At 34.5% G+C, this 9,352-nt stretch overlaps 1 long non-coding RNA gene across 5 annotated transcripts in view; it reads right to left on the reverse strand.

The window, feature by feature from the left end:
* Positions 1-9,352, reverse strand: part of LOC147833033 (uncharacterized) — a 219,557-nt gene that overhangs the window by 154,087 nt on the left and 56,118 nt on the right. Inside the window, exon 3 of one of the 5 annotated variants that reach the window (XR_015513165.1) lies at positions 3,928-4,010. The exons of the other annotated variants lie outside the window; for them this stretch is intronic. This is a non-coding gene — a long non-coding RNA (uncharacterized LOC147833033). The remainder of the gene's footprint in view (positions 1-3,927; positions 4,011-9,352) is intronic. 5 annotated transcript variants of the gene reach the window in all.

The raw sequence follows: 9,352 nt of genomic DNA on the forward strand, positions 1-9,352 counted from the left end.
TTATTTTTCAAGTTTAAGAGTCTCTTAAACACTTATGTTTATTTTATTTTAAAGAGATCAGATATTTAGTTTAAATATTTTTTTGACTATTAAAACAATTTGCCCCAGTAATGTTGGTAAATTAAAATAAAGTGTTTAAATAAAAAAAATCTAATATTCCTAAAATTGTAAAAAATATTCAATAATTATCGATATCGAATGATTTGAAACATCATATCATAATAATTTATTTTGCAATATCGCCCAGCCCTAGTCTAACAGAAAATAGAAATTTAAACAAGTTTGTGCATTTATTTATTTTTTATTTATTTATTTTGCGTATATGTGAGTTGAATAGACATCTAGATATAGATGTTTTGCCTAAAACTACATTTGGGCTGTCAGTGACAGTGATCATTGATTGATCATGATATTTCGATCAGTGGACTGTCAGTGATCTAATAAATGTCTAACAATTTGATGACTAGTCTATTTTTGGATTATCGTACAATGTCTATTAGATTTTTCGCATGATAGCCCAAGAGTAGGCTTTTTTTTTTTTTTTTTTTTTAGCAAAGGCATTTATATTTGGGGTCTATTAAATGTCTGTCTGTCTGTCTGTCTGTCTGTCTGTCTGTCTGTCTGTCTGTCTGTCTGTCTGTCTGTCATCTATCTATCTATCTATCTACCTATCTATCTATCTATCTATCTATCTATCTATCTATCTATCTATCTATCTATCTATCTATCTATCTATCTATCTATCTATCTATCTATCTGCTTGCTTGCTTGCTTGCGAATTTATTTATTTATCACAATTAGCAAATCCTGCATAACAATAAGCTGAAATCAATGGATTTCAGTAACAGACCTTCTAACAATACAACCTTCTGTCATCTGAGAAATATTGCTAAGCTACGATGCATGCCATCTATCTCCGATGCAGTTAAACTATTTCATGCTTTTATGTTCTCTAGACTAGATTACTGTAACACTCTGTTTATTCCCAGTATCCTCTATTACTAAACTTCAGTTAGTACAAAACGAAGCTACCAGAGTCCTTACAAGGTCAAGAAAATATGACCATATCACCCCAATTTTATCTTCCTTACACTGGTCGCCAGTAAAGTATCATATTGATTATAAAACAGTGCTTTTTACTTATAAACCTTTAATAATCTTCTGTTTATCTCTATGTGGTGCTTGTGATATGTCACACTTCAACAGTGGTTAAAAAAATGAAAAGTTAGACACAGAAACTGCATTTAAATATTCCACTTGGCAACACATGGTATCTTTTCACTATTCTTAACCACAATTGAGCACTTAAATCCACGCATGTTCAATTTCGAGTAGTAGTTCCAATAGGAATCCTATCAGCAGCAGAGCACACAGCATTTTGCTAAGGTTAGAGAGCCGCGACTTAACCTGCAAGTGAGGTGGCATTGCGTTTCAGAGATATAAACCAAAAAAACTGTCCCTGCAGATGATAATGACACCATATAGCCTCTCTAAACATTCATAAACCTTTCAAGCACACATTTTTCCCAATCATATTCTCATGTGTTGTCCAAATATAGATGCATTTATGAGGCTGCTAAGAGGTGCCAGTTTGTTTTCCAATATCCTGAGGATACTTGAACAAATGCACAGAATGCTAAAAAGAGTTCACAGAACTGCAGGAATGAGATAAGCGAAACACAAGGCCTCTACATTTTTAATGGGCCAACAATGTCATAAATGAATTATGAAATAGGCCATTTAAATTGCCTCAGAAGAGTTGGGTAACTTGCAGAGATGGAGCCACAAACAATGAGGTCAACAGATGATGCACAATACATAAAGAATGAGGAGAAGAAAATACAGATACTTCTGACTTCATGTAAAGATGTCAGCTACAATTCAGCAGCTCCGGTATAATGCATTAAAGCAGCATCAGCAACCTGAACAAAGAGCAAATGCACATCATGCCTTAATTTTGTTTTGCTCAATAGTTTTAGCCTCAAAAACATTGCAAGAATTAGATGCTTTGTTTCCAGTGAAGACTTATAGAAACTTGTTTATGCTTTTATCAGCATCAGGGTGGATTATTGTAACAGCCTCCTCACTGGCCTACCCCAAAAGACAGACAGTTACAGCTCAAGACTGGTTTATACTCGACGCATCTGCTAGTTCGCTTGAGTGCGCATGACGAATGTGATGTCATTGCGGAGTTGGCAAAGGTTCGCTTTGGGTGCGCAGAACATTATTTCGGCCGGCTAAATGCCCTAGGACCTCAGTACATTACAGATATGCTCAGTAAATACAAACCAAACAGATCACTCAGATCTTTAGGATCAAATAAACTAGAAATTCCAAGAGTTCAGTCACAGCAGGATGAATCCGCTTTCAGCTACGCCCCTCGCAGCTGGAATCAGCTTCCAGAAATGATCAGATGTGCTCCAACACTAGGCACATTCAAATCAAGACTGAAAACATATCTGTTTAGCGGTGCCTTTACTGAATGAGCACTGTGCTCATTTTCATTCAATTATAACCTGCTTTACTACATTTTAATTTGTTTTTAATCAGTTTTTTTCTTTGTTTTTTTCTTTTACTTGTCTACTTTTATTCCTGTTTATGTAAAGCACATTGAATTGCATTTGTGAATGAAATGTGCTATATAAATAAACTTGCCTTGCCTAGATTTATCTGCATACAGTAATACACTTCAATCTATTTGCTGAAATCAGCACCAGAACTTGCTTATTTCATAGAGTTTCACAGCAATACCAGAACTTGCAGAAAGGAAACAAATCATTTGCATAAAAGTCTGTCAAAATATCAGGCCTCTGCTGTACAGCAGATGAGAATGGAAAAAAATCCCATCACGCATCATGGTACTTGTTTGTTCAGTCTCTGAAAAACATTTGCTGGGACACAGATTCCTCTGCGAGCTAGTAAATAGGAACATTACTCTATTAAGCAGTGATAAATTGCTTTATTCTACTGGATTTGCGCTGTCCCATAGAAACACTGGTTAGTTCGCACTGAAAGCCTGAACGCTGATGTACACACTTCAGCTCTGTTACCTTGGAAACGTTGCCTGAAGTGAAGACGGCATCTGAAAAGTCGACAGACTCTGGCAGCGAGGATTCCAGCTGGTATTGCTGTAAACATCTGAGCCATACACTGCTAATATGACCAAATGGGATCGGAGAGCAGGGCTTATGGTATCTGGTGAAAAGCCAGTCTAATTTTCCAAAAAAATTGTTTGTACCTCACACATGGCTTGACATCACATGTAGTTTAGGTCTTCTTGTTTATACAAAGGCTTAAATTTTTTCATCTGACTGAATTGATGACTGAAGAGGAATATTCCAAAAGTCATAAAGAGCTAAAATTACATATTTAATCATATTAGGACAAATTACAGTACAAATACATACAGTAAATAATGACTTTATTATAGCCCAGAGATTTCTCAATGATTTTCTGTTATGTGCCACAAAAACATGCTAATAAGTTAAACTAAAGAATCATCTGGGTCACATTTATAATCTGAAGCATGCTGTGACTGAAGCATGCTGTGACATGCTGAAGACGATAACTGTGTATTCGTCTAATGCATCTGCTAACATGCTAGAAATTATTAAATCAGCTTATTTTTATAAAACATAGTGACTAGTAATGTGCTAAATTATATTAAAAACATACTAATGTTAAAAACTTGACAAAAATGCTAGAACAAGGGTGCCCAAATTTTTTAAATGTGCCACACAATATGTTAAAACAATTCAACAACTTATCAAGACTGCAGTAAAACACCACAACAGATGGGCAGTATCAAAAATTGACCCTTTGCTAAGCCACACCCGAAAACCACCACACACCAATTGTCGTTTGGAAACCACGGCTACGCACATTAGGTCTGTCAAGCCTTGCATATAAATTTAGCAAATCTGATACCTGGAATCCTAAAAGTTTGGATGGGGTGGTGTAATTTTTTCCCTTTCCAAATCCCAAGGAGAGAAATGCCATTGTGGACCAAGCTGTGTGAGGAGCGCAAAAAGAGCAGAGTTAAGTTGGTTTTGTTTTTGATATTTTTGACATATACAGTGATAGACATATAGATGTATAACTCGCACACCTCTTACCCTAAAAAGTAACCCCAAAAATACAAAACAGGTTATGTTTCATAGCAGTCTTTCTCTTTTTCGCTAGATGTTATGAGCACTGCTCCGTTTAAGCCCTCGCAATAGCTGTAAGAGTGAGCACAATCCAGTCATATTCCCATCAGTTTCAAGTTTCGAATATTTGAAATTACATATCAACAGAACAAAACTGAGATGTGATCACAAACCTAGCACTTGAGATCAATATACTTCACCCGCAGCTGTTTTTCAGTAATTTATATCCCTCATGTCCATGACAGCAACATCGTGTACACCTCCAAATGGTGTTGAAAGAGTAACATGCTCACATGTATTTAAAGGATATAATTAACAGCCAAAAAGTCATTTCTGTCTTCATGTAATGATGTATTTGCGACCGAAAAATCACACGTGACGTGAGCTGACCATCAGCTGCTACCACAGAGAGGACGGGCGCGCACTTGTGAATTAAGTCTACTTTCGTGAACCGAACTTGCATAGGCTATGAATAACACGTAATTAAGTTGTAAATAACAATCAGTTTGTGGCACAGACTGATCGTTTGGGAGCCGCGCAGGAAGTGTGAACCACTCTTAGCAGTGAAAATGATGATATGTAGATGTAGCTGACTGATTCCAGCCCAAAAAGTATGCAAAACCTGCTGAAATGCAAAAATACCCACCCAGTCCTCTGTATTCGCGAAAATCACATCAGTCACAGATTTTTAAGCAGAAAATTACAGATTGTGTAAGCATATGTCTCAAATACAATAATTCAACATCAGAATTATCATCAGCATAAATGACCAGGACACATCTAAAGTCTGTTCAAGTCCATCATTCGGTCTATACAAAATTTAGCATTTTATGCAACAGTAGCCCTACACAAATCCTATTGATGTTTTCCCATATGTTTGAGAATTACAATAATTATAGCCCACTCATATTAACCTTTATATGACATCTACAGAATAGTGAGAAAATTGTGATCTTTATTTTAGGCAAAGTTGCGATTCTCGTTTTAGCCGGAATCATGCAGCTCTAGTAATTACTAAGCTGGACTTTACGTTCCAGTTGAAGATAGAACTTACGATCAGCTGGTGCAACCCTACTCTGGCCACAAGATGGCGTCCACAGCAGAATCCTATTGGTGCAATTTCGAAATAAATGATTTCATTGTTAAATTACCATTTGTAAACATGAGAGAAAACAAAATACTTCATTTATGGGCTAATAGCCAGATCGCTAATGGTTAAATAATCACAGGGTCTGATTAAGAAGTTGAAAATCGAATCCGTCTGAGGGATTTATCAACCAGCAAAGCACAAACAAATCTCAATGCTGAAACACTCGTTCACATTAACTCCTTTAAGAGAACTATAATATTGGGTAATATAAGGAATAGTGAATGAAAGGGCTATTTCAAATACAGCCGTGATGTACAACATCATAATAATCCAATATCAGTTTAATACATGAAATGCACAAGAAATAAGGTATTTTTGAACAAAGTTCCAAATATGCAGCGGCAGCAGAAGCACTACAAATCTGCAGCAAAGCTGGAATAGGTTCAGGTTTCAGGTCATTGTGTCTGCCTGCAGATAAGACTCATATCTATATGGTGGCCTGAACCTCCACACATCCCCTGCCCTCCATCAGCTCACCCTCTTTGCACCTTTGGCCTTCTATTAACAAGGATTTTAAGGACCATTTTCACTCTAAGGATGGTTCAATTACACCATATCGGTGACTGGGGGTCAGCATTACGTGTGTGCGCAGGGCTATAATCGTCTACTGCCTCTGATGACCACTGCAGGTATAACAGAACTGTTTCACAAATCTCTCGCTGTGCTTTAGGATCTTGCCAATGAAAGCTTGCTCAGTGTTAACTATGTTTATAGGTTTTAGATTAATTTAAATGTTTTCACGATCAGATAAAACACATTTTAATTGTTTTACACAATGGGGATCAAACTCACAACACAAACAATTTTCTAAATTTCGAGGTCACTGCTTTGTACCATTTGAAGTTTTTCTAACAGGAATAACAGTGCAGGCTCTTTTTTTGTATGTACAGTGCAGGTAATTTTTTTGTATTTTTACCTTTTTGATGACAGGACAGTATACTGTTGAAGATAAAACAATTAGACTTTTTAATAGAAACTATTTTCTTTTTTAAATGTGCTGTATGTAAGTTTTTGACTCTTCTAAAGCATAGAATACCATAATATGTTTGCAGATGTTTAAGAAACATGCTGAAGTGAACATTCTTGATTATCTAAAAAACAATGCTGCAGTCAGATATTCTGCTTTAAAACTGAGCTATTCGTGCTGGAACGTCTTTCTTTATTATGGTCATTTATCTCTCCCAATGACAGTTTTGCCAATTATATTTCAGTACCCTATTGCCTTGGTGGAAAACCATGTATTTCATTCATTCAGTCTAGAAGGCTCTCAAAGTAAGCGTCCGCAACTGACAGTAGCAGCCTCCGAAATGAGACACAGACAGAGTTCCACATGAGGTGGTTATTAATAAGCAAATAATATCAATATTACGAACATAAACATTAGGTGAGCAGGTTACATCGTAACCCTGTATCCTAACAACACACTACATGAAGATATTTGCAGTGATATGTAGTTTGGCTGTTTTCACCAGACGAAACAGAAATGTAAATACAATCATTCAGAAGCACAGAATAGAGCACTTACTGCACTCCAACAAAATGGTAAGGTTTATAATCTAATTATTACCTATTAAACCTCTTTAACATTATTAAATGTAGATGCTGAACGATTGAAATTTGTCGGTTTGCACTCCAATATTCCTTCTATCGTGTGCCGTTGTTTTTATTTAGAATAAAATAAGGCCTTAAATCAGCCTTTAGGCTGGCCAGTCAGGCACACTGCTGTTGTTGTTGTCAATCTGGCAACCTGCACTTGTGTGTGTTTTAAACTAGGTATGCAATATTACTTACAAACTTACTTTAAGCACCTTTAATATTTGTAATGTGATTTTTAAAGGATAATGTACATTTCACAATATTTACAATAATATTTTTTCTTCTGGAAAAAGTCTCATTTCATTTAGTTTATCTGAAATAAATCTAGTTTTTTTATATAAAATATTTAAGGTCAATATGTTTAACCCTCTTAAGAATTTTAATTAAATTAGCTACAGAACAAACTACTTTTGTCCAATGACTTACCCAATTAGTTAACCTAAACCTAAACCTTGGTTAGCCTTTAAATTGCATCACTAGTCAAATGGTAGGTCCTGACATCATGGCTAAGACCATTATTGGGGAAATATTTTTACAGTATTCATAGTGAATATTTACAAACAAAATTTCACAGGAGGGTTATTAATTGTCTCAATACTGACAGGAAGCATACAATGTTATAGCCACAACTGCAAGCACAACTTTGTTTAGCCATAACTGAAATTACTTCACATTTTTGAACCAATTGTTCTCCAATTTTGGTTTCCACTGTTAAATGAATTACTGTAGGCCAAGAGGACAGGCATTCAAATGTTACATTTTGTTCAATAGTATTTCATTGTGACCTAAAAATGAACTCTGTAAACCAAGCCTTGTAGCTAACTAGCCCCGGGTCTCCCCCCAGCCGCATAACTAAAGCTGCTTAGTTATAAAATACTGTTGTGTCATGCAAAGGCTATGCCTAGACCAGATGAGGTTAAGTGTCCTGTTTAAAAGCACAAATGCCCACAGACAAATCTGGACACACATCTTCAAACTCAGGCTGACTGTTTCCTCCAAGTGACTGAATCCTTTCTCAAGAAATCAGCATAATGAAGCTGTCAGTTTAGATAGCTTTAAATACATTTCTTTTCTGATCAATATAGGACGACTTTGAGAACTGATTACTGGAACTTTTTTTTTTTTGCCTCAGAATGTGTTGTTTTGAGAATATTACTGAATATATTTGATTAAATGGGGGAAAATTGAAAATTAGAGAAAAGGATCTTTCTATTTGTACAACAAAGAAAAACAACATAACAACATAAAGAATTACCAACATACGTATTCTGAAATGTACAGTTGAAGTCAGAATTATTAGCCTTGAATTTTTTTATTCTTTTTTTATATTTCCCAAATTATGTGTAATAGAGCAAGTAAATTTTCAATGTAAGTCTGATAATATTTTTTTCTTCTGGAGAAAGTCTTATTTGTTTCATTTTGGCTAAAATTATAGCAGTTTTTAATTTTTTATGTCATTTTAAGGTCATTATAAGCCCCTTTATGTATATATTTTTGATTGTCTACACAACAAACCATCGTCATACATTATTTGTCTAAATACCCTATCCTGCCTAGTTAACCTAATCTAGTTAAGCCTTTAAATGTCACTTTAAGTTGTATAGAAGTGTCTTGAAAATATCTAGTAAAATATTATTTACTGTTATCATGGCAAAGATAAAATAAATCTGTTAATAGAAATGAGTTATTAAAACTATTCTGTTTAGAAATGTGTTAAAAACATTCTTCTCTCCATTAATTAGAAATTGGGGAAAAATTAAACAGGGGGCTAATAATTCTGACTTCAACTGTACATATTAAAAAAATACAATAAAATAGCAATATTTGATCATAACAAATTGTATTGTATTATAATGACACAAATAGCTAAATTCAAGTGGACTAAATGGAAATTAACCCAAAACATTTAATTTACTGACACTTATATGTGGAACACAAGACAATAATTAACATGTACATATTAAAATATATGTACATACAAAAATACATAAAGATTAAATTATAAATAAAATAATAAATATAGTCTTATAACAAAAATAGATACGATCAGCTGGTCCTAAAGGAATAGTTCACCCGAAACATTACTTTTACTCGCACTTTAACTGTAATGGTTCTAAACTGTCATGAATATGCATTTAAGGCTGAACACAAAACAATAAATTCCAAAGAATGTTAGAAAAAAGAAGCCACTGACATATACAGCTGGAACAAAAATATAAGGAGGTCAATTGCTGTTAATGGAATTCATTTTATTACAGTATACAGTGCTCAGCATAATTGAGTATAATTAAGCATAATTGACTTGAGTACTGACTAATCTAATGTATATGCACAAATATAATATTATATAGCTTCCTATATGAATTAAAAAATATGGGTGTACTGTATATGCTGAGCACTGTATACAAAAAAATATCCCACAAATATATTATATATTTATTTGCAACTGCCCCTTTTA

Source organism: Danio rerio, chromosome 17, assembly GCF_052040795.2.
Source record: "Danio rerio strain M-AB ecotype USA chromosome 17, GRCz13ab, whole genome shotgun sequence".
Classification (NCBI taxonomy): domain Eukaryota; kingdom Metazoa; phylum Chordata; class Actinopteri; order Cypriniformes; family Danionidae; genus Danio; species Danio rerio.